Source organism: Lutra lutra, chromosome 9 (genome assembly GCF_902655055.1).
Source record: "Lutra lutra chromosome 9, mLutLut1.2, whole genome shotgun sequence".
In the NCBI taxonomy this organism is placed as follows: Eukaryota; Metazoa; Chordata; class Mammalia; order Carnivora; family Mustelidae; genus Lutra; species Lutra lutra.
Window position 1 is genome coordinate 128322712 of NC_062286.1, and position 17894 is coordinate 128340605.

At 47.6% G+C, this 17894-nt stretch overlaps 1 protein-coding gene across 3 annotated transcripts in view; it reads left to right on the forward strand.

Moving 5' to 3' along the window:
- Positions 1-3689: 3689 nt before the first annotated feature.
- The window catches only part of TTPAL (alpha tocopherol transfer protein like), a 38886-nt gene continuing 24681 nt past the window's right edge, over positions 3690-17894 (forward strand). The window contains exons 1-2 of one of the 3 annotated variants that reach the window (XM_047744926.1): positions 3690-3907; positions 4210-4368. The gene's annotated coding sequence lies outside the window, so the exon portion shown is untranslated. Of the gene's footprint in view, positions 3908-4209; positions 4369-13551; positions 13658-17894 lie in introns of all 3 variants that reach the window. The other 2 variants (XM_047744928.1, XM_047744927.1) reach the window with 2 other exon arrangements.

Sequence of the window (17894 nt, forward strand, 5' to 3'; positions counted from 1 at the left end):
AAGCCAGGCACACGGGGCCTGCGGTCAGGGCCCGTCACACACTTATCATGTTCTGGCCTCACGTAAACCTCAGGAGGATCATTAAACCCAGTTTAATTAATTTAAAGCCGTTATTGGGGCACCTGGGTGGCTCAGCCATTAGGCGTGTGCCTTCGGCTCAGGTCATGATCCTGGGGCCCCATGTTGGGCTTCCTGCTGGGTGGGAAGCCTGCTTCTTCCTCTCGTGATCTCCCTGCTTGCCTTCCCTCTCTCCCTCTCTCTCTCTTTCTCTCTCTCTCTGTGTCAAATAAAGAAGTAAAATCTTTCGGGATGCCTGGGTGGCTCAGTTGGTTAAGCAGCTGCCTTCGGCTCAGGTCATGATCCCGGCGTCCTGGGATCGAGTCCCACATCGGGCTCCTTGCTCATCAGGGAGCCTGCTTCTCCCTCTGCCTCTGCCTGCCATTCTGTCTGCCTGTGCTTGCTCTCTCTCCCTCTCTCTCTGACAAATAAATAAATAAAATCTTAAAAAAAAAAAAAGAAGTAAAATCTTTCAAAAAAAATTTAAAGTGGTTATTGTGATATTTCTATGAAGCACCTTTTTTCACCTGAAGGTAGGGTAGGTCTGTAAGTCAGTGGCATCCTGTGATCACTGCTGGTGAGATCAGGGGGCAGTTTTCTTTCTTAGCGCTACACTCGAAGGGAGTGCCTCTTACAGCTGAAGCATCTTGGGTTAGATTCTACTCATCTCGTAGACGAGAAAACTTTCCCTTCTCCCTCCAGAGCCTTGCCCCAAACAATGCCAAACAAAGCCAGTCTGCCATCCCAGGGGGCTCTGGGAGGGAGCAAGCTGCCCTGTTGTTCAAAATTCAAGCAGGAGACAGTTTGCAGGGAGCCTTCTGCCCAATGGACCAACCACCCCTGGGACCCATCACCCAAGTCAGCAACCGCAGCATGGCCAAGCCCGTGAACCAGACGTTTGGGCTTTCCCTCGGACTGTGGTGTATGTGTCCAATACAACCCCCCTTCTGACCACCTGGTCCTGCTCCAAGCAGTCTGGACTCTCACCTCATTTTACAGATGAGGTAACTAAGGCCCAGAAGGTTGGCTGATTCTTTCAAGGTCACACCCAAGTCCATGTCAGAAAAAGAGTCTGGAATCCAGGGCTCAAAATCCAGTGTTCTTTCCAACTTTGCAGCTCTTCTAGATCCAGAAGAGAGAGGCAGAGATGGGAGAGCAAGGGACTCAACGTGAATCAAAAGAAAGGACAGGGGGCGCGTGGGTGGCTCAGTGGGTTAAAGCCTCTGCCTTCAGCTCAGGTCATGATCCCGGGGTCCTGGGATCGAGCCCTGCATCGGGCTCTCTGCTCAACGGGGAGCCTGCTTCCCTTCCTCTCTCTCTCTGCCTGCCTCTCTGCCTACCTGTGATCTCTGTTGTCAAATAAATAAATAAAAATCTTTAAAAATAAAATAAAATACTAATTTAAAAAAAAATAAGAAAGACAGTATGACAAGAAGGATTGCTGAGTCCTGAACACGTAGCAAAACAATGCAAAATGTCTTTACCTGGGTCTCGTTAACACTAGCAAGTTCTGGGACAGCTGCACTTAGAGGGGCAGCAGAAGCGCTGTCTTGCTCAGAAGATGGGGACAAACTACACCAGCCATCTCTTCCATCCCTATCAGATCCTACCTCTCCCTCTTAAAACCCTCCAGTGGCTTCCCACCATCCCTGAAACAAAATTCAAACCCTTTACTGGGGCCCCAGACCCTATATGACATGGCTCTGACCCCTTCTCCAAAATCATCTCCTACCCCCTACCCCTCAGTCATTCCACTGCAGACCCCTTGGCCTCCTCCTTGTTCCTCAACACACCAAACCTGTTCTCATTTCACAGGCTTCACCCCAATGTCTCCCTTTTCTGGAACACTCACTCTTTCCCCCAGCTCTTCCCATGGCTGCTTCCTTCTAACCATTCAGGTCTCTGCTCAAATGTCACCTCTTAAAAAGAGTTGGTCCCTGAGCAACTTAGCTAAACATACGAAGCTTAGCAGGCTATGTGGTCTCTGCTACAACTGCTTAAATCTTCTGTTACAGTGTGAAAGCAACCAAAAATGATACCTAAGTGAATGGGCGTGACTGAGTCCCAATAAAACTTTATTTACAAAAGCAGGCAGTGGGCCAGATTGGGCCAATGACTATCCTTTGCCAGCCCCTACTTTAATTTATTATCTTGTGTGATTTCCTTCATTGTGCTTACCACTATCTGAAAGTATATTGTATTTGTATATTGACTTATTGTCTTCCTCTACTCCTCCCCCTAGACTGTTAAACTCCAAGAGCAGGGTCTTGTCATTGTTATTGAACACTGCCGTGGTAACCAGCCTCTAAGATGGCCCTCAAGGAGCCCCATTTCCTGATATTCACACATTCTGAGATCCTCTTCCAAACTGACTAGCCTGTGTCATCCGCAGGATACTCTGGACATGAAAGAGTGTGACTTTCAGGTCCAGGTTTAAAAAGGTACCAGGACTCCCATTTTGCCATCTTGGATCACTTGCTCTGAGAAAGCTGGCAGTCATGTGTAAGGACATCAAGCAGCCTTGTGGCGAAGTCCACACAGAGAGGGGCTGAGGCCTCCTGTCACGGGCCAGCCTCCTGGATGAGCCATCTTGACTGTGGACCTTCCAGCCACAATCAAGCCTTCGGGTGACCGGGGCTCTGGCGGACACTCTGACTGCAACCTCGTGAGAGACGCTAAGTCAGACTATCCAGCTTGCCCCTCCTGAAGTCCTACCATGCAAAAACTGTGAGATAATAATTTTCTTTAAAATCATGGTAATTTATTATGTAGCCACAGATAAAATACAGTTGCCAGCACATTATCTGAACATACTATGTGCTTAACAAATATTGGCTAATAAATAAGTTTGGTACTTAATACATATTATAGTAGGATACATTATAAAAGTAAACATTTGAAAGATGTGAATGTAATATTATATAAATATATGTTAAAATATAAATTAAATATATAGAAGAGCACAGCTGAGACTTTCCTAATCCACTAACACCCCTTAGATGAGTTACCTGTACAAAAATTCTTCCAACCTTGAGATCCTGTTTTGGGGGTTCTCAGTTTGCATTTCTAATACTCTCTAATTGATGAGTCTACGATTCTGGGATTTCAGGTTTTTGTTTCACAAATCCATGATTCTCAAATTTTGTGATTCTGTGATTCTAACATATTATTATTATTTTAACAATATATATTTTGCTCAATGACTCTTCTCTTCAGGCATAGTGCCAGGAGCTAGGGGTTCAGTAGAGAAAAGGTGACCCCCTGTTTCTGCCTTCCTGTAGCTCATTTGGCTGATGGGGACACAGGTAAGCCCATGGGCATATGTGATACATTGCATAGTGAGCAGTCATGTGGGGAGGCACAGGAATTGGGGGAGTGGAAGTGGAGAAAGAGGCACTAACCCAGCCTCCTTGAGAGGGGTGTGAGCAGAAATTCCTTCCCAGAGGAGACAGGAAGAGAGAGGGAGGATTCCAACCAAAGAAGGTGGCGCTGGTGCACACCACACTTGGTGATCCAAGTGGAGGGAACAGCAAGTGCAAAGGTCCAGGGGTTAGGAAGAGGGAAAGAGTGGATAATATCTGGTAAGATGAGGTCTGTATGAGTTGGTGTAGAGCCGGTAGAGGGGTGCTGGAGAGCAGCAGAGTAGCAAGAGACTATGGCCAGGTGACAGAGGACCTAGTAAATCATGTTAAGGAGTTTGAACTTTATCCTGAGGGCAAAAGGGGAGCCAGTGAAGGGTTTTAAGGTGAAGAGTGGCATAGTGTGCCTAGAGCCTGGAAAGTTGCCTCAGCTGCTGCGTGCAAGTTTGGGAAGAAGAGAGACCAGAGAGAAGGCTGGAACAAGACCCCAGGTGAGAGAAGAGACCTAAACAGATGGGAGATGGGCCAAAGAGAGCTGTTTTATCCATGGTGTGGTGAAAGGATGGGGAGTGTGGATTATACTGCTAACCTGTGAGTCTGGGTCTCCTGGACCTCCTGACTTCTCTGATTCTTGGATTCTGTGCTCAACACTCCATAATTCTTCATCCCAAGATGCCTGTTGACATCACTTTGCATTGACAATCCCTGACCTCACACTGCCCTACACACCACCCCCTCTTTTTGAGCCTGTTTTCCTTGTTTGCAAAGTGGGTCACCAAGACCTCCCTTGCAGAGCAGCCAGAAAGTGAGAGCTGGTGCGTGGTGTATCCTTGCACGAAGCAGGCATCTGGTCCATGGGAGGCATGTTTGCCCTAAGTGCTTGATATACAGGCATTGCCTGGAAGGAAGTGGGTCTTGAGAGAAAAAGAGAGATCAGCATGGAAGAGCAGAGGTAAGGAAAAGCCCTGTTGTTGTCTGCTCCCGGTGACCTGGGTTGCTCTGGCTTCTGGGCTTCTGGCTGGGCATCTGGTTCCCAGATTTGGTTGTTTGCTGGTATACCAGTTGGCTGTAGGACTCCCCACATCTGTCACCTACTGGCCCTCCCAGATCTTCCTTCTGGTTCTAAACTCTCCCTGGGGCTGCAGATACCTGCAGGGGGTAGCCAAGCAGGATCTGGTCTTTCCGGGGCAGGTCTGAGCCAGGCCAACCACCATGCAACTTGCTTCCAACCCAGCCTACCCTCAAGGCCATCCCGCAGTATTCCCTTCTTAGGCAACTGTTCCATTGACTCAAGCAAGAGCAGGTCTTTGGAGACAGAAACCTCAATTGTCTCCTCAAAACAAGCACGTGGTCTCTGGAACCACACCCAAGGCTAATGTGTGTTCCTGTGTTACAATGTGCTTCTTGCCAGTGGTTCAGCTTTCATTCAGTTTAATTCACAAAACATCAGTTGAACAACACAACTGTGGACAAACCCCACAGGGCTGGCAGGATCCTTGGAGACTCACTGCTTGCTTGGAGGAGGAAATGGGAAGCCACAGAGCGTTTGGTGACGGGTTGAGCTTAGAGCCCAAAGCCAGAACTTCTTGTCCATCTCTTTGCACACAGTAGGGGTTCCACAAACACCCATGAAATTAAGTCGAATTAGGAGTTTATACATTTCCCAGCTACCATTTGCCTTGACTCTTTCTAGAAGGTGGTAAGAGACTGGAGAGAAAGGTGGCCTCTGGGGAGGTGAGTTGGGTAGTTGGGGTCAGGGGTGGGAGGAAGAACTACTTTTCATTTTATGCCCTTTTGTACCATTTGAGCGTTTTATTTTTACTCCGTGCTCATAGATCAGAGTCAATCAATCAAACAAACAATCATAATTAAATAAACAATGAAGTGAGCCAGGCTCTTTTGTAACTCCGTGCCTTTGTACATGCTGTTCCCGCTGGTGGAAATGCCCTTTCCCGGTCTACCCCACCTGGAAAACTGCACAAGTTACAAGATTGAGCTCAGATGCCCAGTATCTGGGGCCTGCTGCCACCTCCCTGTGACGGTTATCTTCCATTTGCCCACCACCTCCGCATGCCCTCATCTGCCCTGCTCTGTGCCCTGGGAGGCACCCACGCCTCCTGACTCCTCACTGGATCTGGCAGAGGGAGGAGTCAGTGGTAGATTAAAGGGCAGGATGACAAAGAATGAGGTGTTGATGTGACCCATCACCACCCGATTTTGCCTTCATCTTCATGGGGGCTACATTTCTCCAAGACCTACGCTCTTGCCTTGGCCTTGCTTCTACAGTTCCAGCTCTCCCCGGGAGCACCAACACTGTTCCCTGTCTTGCCCTTCAAGCTTTGGGGTGATGACAGCTCCCCACTGTTTCTAGTCCCTGGGTTCCTCGATATTCCTTAAAGTTTCCCCAAGCCTGCCCATATACTTCCTTCGTTAAATTTGCTTCAGTTAAGTCATTGGTTCCCTACTTGGAATACTTCTGCCCCTCAGGGGACAGCTGGCAATGTCTGGAGATATTTTTGGCTGTCATTGCTAGTGTGGGGGTGCTACTTTTTTTACCCCTAGTGGGGGGTGGGGGACCAGGAATGCTGCTGTTTATCCTAGAGTGCACAGGACAGCCTCCCACAACTGAAAATTGGCCCCAAAAATTAATGTTGATGAGTTGAAAAACCCTGATTTATATCCCTGAGATGCTAACTGCTCCCTCCTGGGAGCCTGGGAGTTCCCAGCTGGGGGTTCTGGACACCGGTGTCCCTCACTGCACTGTGACCCACTCAACCTTCTCTTAATGACAGAGAGATGAAAAGACCCAGTCTTTGTCTTCAAGCCACCCCCTGTACAGTGGGGAGAGAACCAGGGGAGCTGGGTCCCTTACCAGACTCAAGTACTTGAGGGCAAGGTCTCTGTGTCATTCACCACATAGCCCCAGGGGTAGGAGACATTTGCTGATTCAATCAAATGATCCTTCCACAATGTCCTAAAACAGGCTACAGCCAACAAGGGTCTAGACTCAGTGACTAAATAAGACCCAGGGAACCTGGGTGTTTTGTGGTTTTTTTTTTCCCCCTGTAACAGAAATTTCAGGAAACCACAATTAGGCAAATACATACAGAATGAATGAAGAATGAATGAATGATAGTCCTGGAGATATGGGTGGGAGGGTAAGATGGAAAGCAAGAAGGCAAGAAGGTGGGGCGCCTGGGTGGCTCAGTGGGTTAAAGCCTCTGCCTTTGGCTCAGGTCATGATCCCAGGGTCCTGGGATCGAGCCCCACATCGGGCTCTCTGCTCTGCAGGGAGCCTGCTTCCTCCTCTCTCTCTCTGCCTGCCTCTCTGCCTGCCTCTCTGCCTACTTGTGATCTCTGTCTGTCAAATAAATAAATAAAATCTTTAAAAAAAAAAAAAAAAGAAGGCAAGAAGGTGTCTCATCTCTTAAATGGGTGTCATAGTAGAACCCACCTCCTAGGATTACTGTCAGAATCAAATGAAGGGAAAGCACTTAGTATGTTACTCAGAGCCTGGTGAGCACAAAAGAAACTGTATCTGTCAGCTTTCTGGAGGAAGTGATGGAGGAGACTCGTCAAGGTGGGGGCTGCCACAAAGAGGGGGCTCCTTTGCATCTCTGGGCATCTGTAAAATGGGCAAAATGTAAGCAAGATTAGTGCTTTGCAGAAACTGTATCATAAGGGATGCTTAAAAGGGGCATGTGATTCAAATACTATTTTCAAAACCAAATCTATAATTTAATAAATAAATAATATTAATTAATTAATTAGTTAATAATTTAATAAAAGTAAATGGCCCAGTCTGTTAAATTACAGTGAGATATAACTGTCAGGCAGGGTTAAAGTGACCAATTCATCTTTTTTTTTTTTTTTTTGCCGGCGACCTTGCCTGTTTTAGCAGTGAAAGTCCTGTGTTCTGAAAATCCCTTCCGTCTCAGGCAGGCTGAGAGGGTGCGTCTCCCTAGCAGGTCAGATGATCAGTCTGCCTACATGATTTTTAAAATAATAAGTAGCTAACGTATATTGAATGTTTATTCTGTGTTAGTTGCTTTTCTAATGACCTTATAAGTATTATCTTATTTAATCTTTATAAGAACCCAGTGAGATAAATATTATTAGCATCCTCTTTGTACAGTGGCACAGAGAGGTTTTGTAATTGCCTGAGGATACACAAGCCCCTAGTAACGGAGTCATGATTTGATTCCAGGTTATCTGGGTCCAATGTACCCACATTTAACCATGACCTCTATGAGACCTATTAATATATTTTATATTTTTAAAGATTTTATTTATTTGTTTGACACAGAGAGAGTGAGCATGGAAGAGAGACAGAGAGCCAGCATAAACAGGGGGAGTGTTCCGAGGGAGAGGGAGAAGCAGACTCCTCACTGAGCAGAGAACCCAATGTGGGGCTTGATCCCAGGACCCTGGGTTCATGACCTGAGCCAAAGGCAGATGCTTAACCAGCTGAGCCACTCAGGCGCCCCCATATGAATATATTTTAAAAGAAACTTTGAGATGATAATGGTGTTAGTAATAGTGATAATGATGATGATGGTGGTAGTAGAAATATCCTTTAAAAACATGTTTTCAAATAATCATAATGATAATACATTTTTTTGAGCCCTTGGATATTCATCCCAAAGTTTAATGCAGTGGAGACAGTTTAGGATTCTAACTTAGGCTGCCAGAGCTACCTAGCGTGAAGACTCAGGAAAAAAGGGCCGCTTCTGTTGGATTGTAGCTGGAGTGGAAGACTCAGATATTTACAAGTAATTCACAAGCAGGGTTTCTGGCGGGGGGTGCTGGCTGGCTGCTCGTTCTTCATTGGGGGCCCCTGACGTGGTGTTCTCTTCGTAAGGATTACCGAGCTGTCCACATAGGCTTTGTGCATTTTTAAAATGCATATTTTAAACATTACATAAAACTTTCGAGGCACACATACACACAGATTGTTACCATTTGGAAATTTGTCTCTGGGTGAAGCAGAAAAGCCTTCAGATGTGAAGGAAACCAAATACTGAAACAATTGAATTTGGGGGACTGGCTTCCCTGCAGGAAGTGACCAATGGCTCTTTGATGAAAAGATGCAAATAGAGCGATTGTCAGGTGTGCCCTGATTGGAAGTGGAGGTATTTAATAAAAAAAAAAAATTCTATACATTTTATCGATCAGGCTTTCCCAGGAAAAGGGTTTCGTGGCTAACGTTTAAAATGTGAGATCTTAAGGTTCTAAAGTTCTGCCTCTGAGAAGCAGGCTTCACACGGCAGGACGGGTTTGGGGGTGATTCACCCACAGGGTTGGGTGGCAGGGGAGTGCCCGCCCTTGGGGGTGGAGAGAGGACCCAGGAGCCACCCCAGCCATCTCTCCAGGGGCGTGTCTCCACTTACAAAGGGCCTTTTCATCTGTAGTCATCTCTTCAGCAAACATCCAAGCACCCACTCTGTGCCAGCTTACAGGGTGTAATGTTCATCCAGTCATCACAAAGACGGAACTACCAGCAGTGGCCGGGATCCTCATTGGTCTCCACCCTACCTCCCAAACCACCCAAACCCACCCCTTCTCACGGCCCTCCTGGGCCACCCTAGCTGGTCTTCACCATCCCCAGCTCTGCAGTCACCACCTCGTTGGTCTCCTTGTCCCACTCGGATCCCTAAATCCATTCTCCATGCTGTTTTTATAAAATACAAATCAGAAGGCCTCACCTCCGCTCTACCCCTAACTCAAGAGTTATACCCATGACGCAAAGTGGTAGCCCACTTACCACAGGCCTCCAATCACCATGGCTTACTCTCCTTTCTCCCTCTCTCCAGTCGTGTGGGTCCTGCCTCAGGGCCTTTGCTCTGGCCCTTCCCTCTGCCTGGACTCCTCTTCTCCCATATCTACAATCAGCTGCTGTTTCTCTGATTCAGATGTTGCCACAGATGTCACCGTCCCCGCTCTCCCCACCAAGAAACTGGTAATACGGGCCTTTTTGGCTGGATGACGAGTACTGCCTGAATTTTGTACCATGTATCTATTCAAATAAATTGTTAGTTCAAATAAAAACGTCTCCTTGGAGAGGCCTTTCTGGAAAGCAACCTTCCCTGCTTACTTCCTCTTATGGGGCTATAATTTTCCCTTATGAAGTATATAATACAGTCTGTAATTGCTGTGGGTTGTTTTGTTTTGTTTTTAATTTCTTTTTTAGTTTATTGTCTATCTCCCCGTCATGAGGACATGGACTTTGCCTTGTCTTACCTACCAACTACTACAGTCCCGGCACATAGTAGGTGCTCAATAAATATTTATTGACCCAGTGATGAAAAGAAGTTGGTGGGGGGCAGGAAGGATGCCTGAGCTGATAATGGAGAGCTACCCTACAAAGCAGGGGGTGGGAGGGTTGGGCATAGCTCCAAGCAGGAGGGAAGAGTTGGCAATTTGAGGGCTCTGAGAAGATCAGGCTGATGGGACCAGGGACAAGAAAGCCAGGGTGTGAGGCAGGCAAGATTACACCCATGTTACATATGAGAAATCTGAGGCTCAGAAAGGGCAAGAGATGGACCCAAGTCGCCCAGTAGGCAAGGATTTGAGTTTAGAATCCAGGTCCCAACTCAAGGTTATGTAGAACCTCATGGTTGCTGAGCACCTATATACACTAACGTATGAGATGAGTACTATTATTACATCCTTATTTGATGAAGAAACTGAAGCACAGAGAGGTTGAGTGACTTGCCCTAGGTCACACAGCTTGGAAGTAGCCAAGCCTCAGGCCTTTACCTGGCTCCCAAGGCTCCCCTGTTTCCACCGCCCAATTCCCCCACAGCCCTGGCCTCACCCAGAGTTCCAGCTGGGACACGGAGGGGCTGTGAGTTTGAACACTGACCCTCTCTGGAGTTTGGGGCAAAGCCAGAAGCTTCTCTGAAAACATCCAGGACTTGGATTTCCCTAACTCCAGACAAAAAAAGAGCAAAACTAGCCCTACTTGCAAGGCTGCTGTGAGAAAAAAAGCGATAAAAAATAATTATGGGACTCATAAGTGATAAAAATAATTGTAGGGCTCCTGGCAAACAGTCTGGGCTGTAGAGATACTGACTAACGACAGCAGGAATTTATGGCCCTGTGAGCCCAGTCTTTTAGAGGCTGGGGTGATAGGAGCTGGGGTCATGAGTGGGGTCACAGGCAGAAAACTCCCAGCAGCCCCTTCCTATCCTACCAGCCTGGACAGGATTTGGGGGTTCCCAGATGGCCATGCCCTCCCAGCCCAGTGGGCCACCATTCATCATCCCTTTAATTGGGTCTTGTGTCTCTTGCCACTTCTTAGAACCTGTAAACTATTTGTGATTTGGTTCATTCGTTAATTCTCAGGGCCCCACGGGAAGGCAGGACACAGATCTGGGTGGTGGAAATGTAGAGCAAGATCCAGGCACAACGATCCCCCCTCCCCCTAGAGCCAGAGGACCCTTGCTGAGGACCTACCCTGTGCCAGGAGCCTTGCTCTCCTGGTGGACCCGGGACCCTGGGGTAGGAGGACATGATAGCTGGAACCTGAGTCCCCAACTCCAAGGACTGTGGTCTCCCCACCACAAAAAAAAAAAAAAAGAGTGGGAGTGGTTTGTCCCTAGAAGTGTTCATAGCTAATTCTGAAAGACAGCAAACACCCTCCTTAAAACCCCTCCTATTGTTGTTTTTCTAAAAACAAAACCGACATATCCCCAAAGCTCAAATAACACAGAGAGATTCAAAGTTCAAAACACTGAAATTTTACCACCCAGAGACAGACCACCCTCCCCAGAGGTAGCGCTGAAGTGCTGAAGCCAAAATGTCACGAGCTAGCGGTCAGCTTCGCTCTGCTTCAGTTTCTCCAACCAGCAAAATTGTCCCATGGCAGCACCTAGCACCCCGGGGTGCGAGGAGAACTGAGCTAACTACTTAGAGAGCATTCAGCACAGCACCGCCACTGTTCCACTCATGCGCACTACACCTGCTTGCAGAAGACCCAACAAGATATTCTAGGCAGCTTTCCATGTCTATAAGCTCGTTTAGCGAAGTAAGGTTTTGATTTAAGGGCGGAGCAGCTCCCACAGGCAGGACCCCTCCCCACGGTGGGTCCACACTTGCGCCCTCTAGAGGCTGTTTATCTTCGGCCTGTATCTGCACCGAGCGCTCTCCGCAGATCCCTAAGGCAATCCCGTGCAGAAGTGTTGAAACTAGGACTCGCAGACAGCAAGTCACTTACCCGGGGTGACAAAAGCTGCGACTTGAGCCTCCTAACATCTGGAGTCCAGAGGCAGAGCTCAAGACTGAGAAACAAGCCCAGAGAAATTCAAGAGGGTTTGGAGTCAGGTGGACGTGACTCTGAATTCCTCTTCTGCTGCTACTGGCTGTGTCACCTTGGGCCAGTGCCTCAACCTCTCTAAGCATCAGTTTTCTCATCTGTAAAATGGGACTGCTGATACCCATCACACAGCGTTGCCACAGACCGGATGGCTCCGGTCTGGCTAAAAGCTGCTGTTTTTGGAACAGTAATGCGTGTGGGGCTCCATGTTAAGTGCTTTCCAGACAGTATTTCATTTAACTAATAAGGATATATTTCATAAGGGCAGGGACTTTGGTTGATTTGTTCAGTGTATAACTTCAAGGTCTAAAACAGTGCCAGATGTGTAGTAGATGCTCAACAAAAATTGTTGAATGAATAAATGAGTCCAATTTCCTCGATATCAGTGACAAAAGGGTTCTGTTACTAGGTATGTGACTTTGAGCAAGTTTCTGTCTCTGAACTTCTATTTTCTCCTGGGCCTAATGGGTACAATGACACTGGCAACTTTTATCGAGCACCAACTGTGTGCTGGACCCTATTCTAAATGGTTTATATCTCCCAACGGTAAGTCCCCTTTAAACCTTACAAACCCTTTGAGGTACTATTATGAGCCCATATTAAGGTTGTCACAGGGAGGCACAGGAAGATTGTCACCAGGTCTCACGAGCAGTAAGAGGTGGAACTGGGGGGCGCCTGGGTGGCTCAGTGGGTTAAGCCGCTGCCTTCGGCTCAGGTCATGATCTCAGAGTCCTGGGATCGAGCCCCGCATCGGGCTCTCTGCTCGGCAGGGAGCCTGCTTCCTCCTCTCTCTCTGCCTGCCTCTCTGCCTGCTTGTGATCTCTCTGTCAAATAAATAAATAAAATCTTAAAAAAAAAAAAAGAGGTGGAACTGGAATTCAAATCCACTAGGCCTCCGATTCACTTGTAGGGTATACCTGCTTAACACTACTCTCTAGGGCCTAAGACTAACCTTCCCTTCCCCATCAACAGTAGAAGTAGTAAATATATTGAGGTATACTTGTAGAGTGGAATACTAATTAGTCATGAAGAAAGAGTGAATTGCCAATAACTCTAACAACAGGAGTGAATCTCACAATTATGTTGAAAGGGGTCAGTTGTGAAAGACACTGGAGTTGCCAGAAAAAATACGAGATGTTCAGGTGAATTTGAACTTCAGATAAACAGTGAATGTTTTTTAGCACAAATATTTCCCAGATGAAATTCAAATTCGTATGGCATCCTGACTTTTTATGTGCTAAAGCTGGAAACCTAAATATCATATATGTATGACCCCATTTATATGAAGTTCAAAAAGAAGCAAAAGGAATAAATGATGGTAGAAGTTAGGAAAGAAGTTGCGGGCAGTGGGGGTGGGGGGAAAGGGGGCAAGAAAAGTCATATATCTTGATCTGGATGCGGGGTTACCTGTGTATACACACTTGTAACAATTCACCAAGCTGTACCCTTAATATTTGCTCATTTTAAAAGATTTGTGAATTGTGACTCCTTAAATGTTTAAAAATTCTAAGGAACAATACACTCTATAAAATCCTAAGTAAACAGTATTTGAAGGGGTGCTCTAAGGATAAAACGAGATAAAGGTTGTGGGTCCCTTAGCACATTTGAGGAGCTCATAGTAAGAACTCAATAAATGTAACCACAGCATTCATATTATTATTATCATCGTCACTCCTTTTTGTGATTTTCTCTATCGCAGGTTGATGGAGCGCCCTCCAGTGTTTACATTTTGTCATAACATCTCAGTTACCACCCTTTAGCCAAGCTTGGAGTCTCGCTGCTTGAAAGTGCAGTATTTTTCCTTTTCTTTCGCTCCAGGACACAGAAGAAAGTGCCCAAACCCACATCGAACTAATGGGTCCCAAGTCCAACTCTAGCCCTGCCGACGGTAGCCCCCTGAAGTTCGTGAGAAGGCAAGCAGAAGGTGAGGAACAGGTCTCTGTGTTTCGCTGTCCCAGCACAATCGCGAACGTCTTGTTCCCAGGAACTCACATGATCTATTTGAATGTAGCATCGGACAGACTACAAAATGCTTTCACATCAACAAGAATCCCAGCTAGCTTTCAGTGAGTGCTTCGTGCTGTGTCACACACCAGGCGAAGAGCTATGTGTCCGTTCCCCCCCACCACCACCCCTTTTAATCCTTACCTGGGAGGTATATCTTGTTTGTAGCCTGATTTCTGCCACCCACCCCTCCCCAAGAGTATGCTTTGGGCATCCTTCCATGTCAATAAATATAGCTGGGGCGGTAAGTACTTGATTCAAAGGCTGAGAAACTTAAACAGTCAGCAGCCACTGCCCAGGTGAAGATCAGTAATAGTTAACATTTATTGAGTGCTTTATGACACACCAGGCCCTTTGCTAATTGGTTAACTCGAACTATCTCTCATTTGATCCTGGAGGCAATCTCGAGGTAGCTTCTATTATTATTCAGATGAGGAATCTGAAGCTCCAAGAAGTAAAGGAGGCATCAGAGGTCAGGTGGACAGCGGGTGTAAATGGCAGAGCTGGGATTCAAACCCAGGTGGGTCTGATACTGGTCCTGGGCTCTCCACTGGCACATTTGAAGGACACTATGGGGGAGACTGCAAGGGAAGTTCCCCAAGTGGAGCAAGGAGCCACTGACAAAAATCCCAAAGGCAGGTAGAAGGGCATTGTGGACCCAAGGCCATGGGAGCGGCAATTTCTGAAAAGCCATAGTTTACCATGGAGGGGATGGAAGTCTTCCTGGAAGTGGTGCCGTTTGGGCTGCCTATATATCTCCAGCCCAGAAAGGGGGGCTTTTAATAATTCACCAGCTTCCGTGTGGTTTCACATCAGACTTACGTGGCTTCAAAGACTAATTGCACCACTCTCCAGTTTAAAAACAAACAAACAAAAACCAGCATTATTGAGACATACTTGATGTACAATGAACAATTCCTACTTAAACTGCGTAATTTTATTTGCTTTGACATATGTGCATACCCATGAACCCATCACCACAATCAAGAGGATGAACGTCTCCATCACCCCAGAAGTTTCCCGGTAGCCTGGTGTAAGCCTCTCCTCCTTATCACACCCACTCCCATCCCCAAGCCACCACGGTCGCCGTGGAATACTTTTCTCTTCACTATAGATTATGTTAACAGTTCTGGAACTTTATAGAAATGGAATCGTGCAAGACGGACCCTTTTGGTTTGGCTTCACCGACTGGGCATAATTACTCTGAGATTTACCCATGTTGTTGCACGTATCAATAGTTTGTTCCTTTTTATTGCTCTTTTTACTTATTATATGTATATCGGTTCATTTATCACACTCCCCTGGGGATGGACATTGTTTTCCCCAGTTGGGGATCATCATAAATACAGCTGCTAAGAACATTCTTGCGCACGTCTCCCAGACACTCTCGTGTGGACAGACACTTTCGTTACCCGAGGGCAAGTGCCGAGGAGTGGCTCTGCTGAGTCATGTAAGTGTATGTTTAACTCTTTCAAAAGCCACTGTAAACCATTCTCCAAACTAGTTGTGCTATCTTGCATCCCCACCAGCAGTGTACAAAGAGTCCCAGTTGCCAGGGCAAGTCTTTTTCATGTTGGCCATTCCAGGAGGACGCACCAGCGTCTCTTCTCCTGTGGCCCCCACTGGTGGTCCTTTGGCCCGTCTGGATCCCAGTTTTCTCCTGTATAGAGCAGAAGTGACCATAACAGCTTTGAAGGGTAGTGAAGACATAGGGAGCTAGCACCCAGGCAACATACAGTATCAGGACAGGCAGATCGCCGGTGTTTCTAAGAGATGAGGGTTAATTCTAACCCATGGTCCGGAGCCTTACCCCAGGACACACCTTCAAAGCAGAGGGTAACAGCTGCCTCCTTCAGTGTGGAGTCAGGGCTCCTAGCCCAGAGGAATAGGAGAGGCAGTGACTGTCACAGGCACAGGGTAGTGGGGGTGGTAGTGAGGGGACTGGGGGGTGCGGTGGGGGGTGAATAGCCCATTCTTATAAAGCCTTGAGGAGAGTGGTTGGGGTTTTTTTTCCCTCTATTTTCCACATCAGAAAACTGAGGTGTGGAAAACAGCCTTGGCCACTGTCATTCAGCAGTTAAGGGACTGAGCTGGGATTCGAACCTAGGTCTGTCTGTCTGATTTGGGATCTGGGAGAATTGCTAATGGAGTAGCTGGCTCAGGACTAGCAATATGGCCCCATCACAGAATGCCTCCCAAGGCTCAGGGTGGTCTTCAGTCGGGTTCCCTGGAAACAGAGCCTGAGGCAGGGATGAGGTACATGCAATTTATTGAGGTGGACACCCATAAGGGAGGGAGGAACGCAGGATGGGATGGAACTAAGCAGAGATTTGTTCTCAGGTAAAGTCTGGCAAGGGGGCTGGCCTTTTGTACCTCTTATGGGTCATTGGCTGTGAACTACCTGTGGGTGAGGAGGGTAACCTCTTGGGTGAGGTGACGTCTGAGGTCACGGTGCTCAGGAGAAGGAGATGGAATGAGACGTCAGATGCCAACCACTGGAGCATCTGGGGGGCACTGGGGGCAGTGCTGGCCCCATAAAGGAAGGACTCAAGAGGTCCCCAGAGGCACCCACACTTCTTGCCTGCCCATGAAGCCAGCTATAGGGCATTCGGGAACATCCACCTCCAGGCTTGTTTCAGAGAATCGTCAGTCCTGCTGCAACCAGCATGTGGAACAGCCCGGACTCATGACGTAATCTAAACACACCTTTATTTTTGTCTCCCAGTGTCCCTTTAAAAATTTATTCAGTGGAGAGACATTTTCTCTGCCAACTAGGTGAAAACTCATCCCAGTTACTTCTCTGCTCATTCTCCGGAAACAGACAATTCTATAATCACTTTAGGTCAAACACACACTGTTGATTTAGAAATTAGAATGTCCAGTAACGCTACTGATCACAACTCCCAGCTTGATTTGGGTTTAAAGCTTCTCCCCTGGGCCAGCTTGGTCCTGCTTTAGGCTGGCAGCCTGCTGCAGTGGTGGGAGGTGGTGTGGGAGGCTCCTCCCTTTCTCCTCCCCCTCCACACAGGTGGTGCTTAGAGGGCTGGGTAGAGATGGAGAGGGGGAAGAAGGGTTTCCCTTGACCTGCCACCATCTTGGATGGCTTTGAGCTCTCTAGGACACATTTTAACCTGCCCCTTTCTGTCATGGGACACTGTTGTGGGCTCGTGGAGATGGCCAAAGCCACAGGCCCTTCTACATTGACCTTGACAGATCCACCTGTCTTCCTAGGGGTCTCTAGCAACTCCTTCCTCAGCACTAGGAATCTGGCAGCCAACTCTAGCTTTCTGTTGCTGCCACCCCTTTGCCCTTCCACAGGGTCCTGTGGGATATGACTGCACTGTCCCCAGTGACCAAGAAGTAAGCTTGGACCCCTTGTAGGTACTCTCTGCTCATGCTGGTCCGTGGGAAACACTGCAGCAGCCTTTGCCTTGGAGCATGTGGGCGTGTGGGCTGACCTCAGCACACCCCCATGATCTACCTCCTTCACCAGCACAGCAGGACAACCCATTTCTCCCAACCTCAGACATCCCTGCCCACATTAAGCTCTTCAAATTCTGCCCTCCTGCCAAGAGCCCCCATCATTCCATTCCACTCTTCCAAGAAGATGGCCACCAAAGGATCATTGTCCTCTCTCCTTACCATAGGAGAACTGTGGGTGAATGTAGGGATAATAATATATATCAGGGTTTTAAGTGGTCATAGCCAAGTTTTAGCACTTGTGGGCTTTGGACTATGTTCTTGAAAAGTTATCACTGGCTGACACAGACGAGCTTTAGAGCAACACTGTACAAGTCCCGTCTGCCTCCCCGAGCCTCCATTTTCTCATATCTTCATGAGGGTGGCAATACCTACATGGTAGGGTCATTGTGAGGACTGAGTGACATATATAGGTTGTTGCCAGATCTGACTCTCTAGGATCCCACAATCAAAGACCTGAAATCCCATCTCTGTGTGACTGCTGATGACAAGTGATTTTCCTCTCCTGGTCTGGGTTTTCCCACCTGTCCAATGGTACTGGTAAGAGCCCCCACCTGATAGCACCTCCACAAGGTTGGTGGCATGAATATATATGAGGCATATAGCACAGCGCCTCACAGTGGTAAGGACGCAGTACTGCTGGATGTTACTCATTCAGTGGAGGGTGGTCTGGGTGG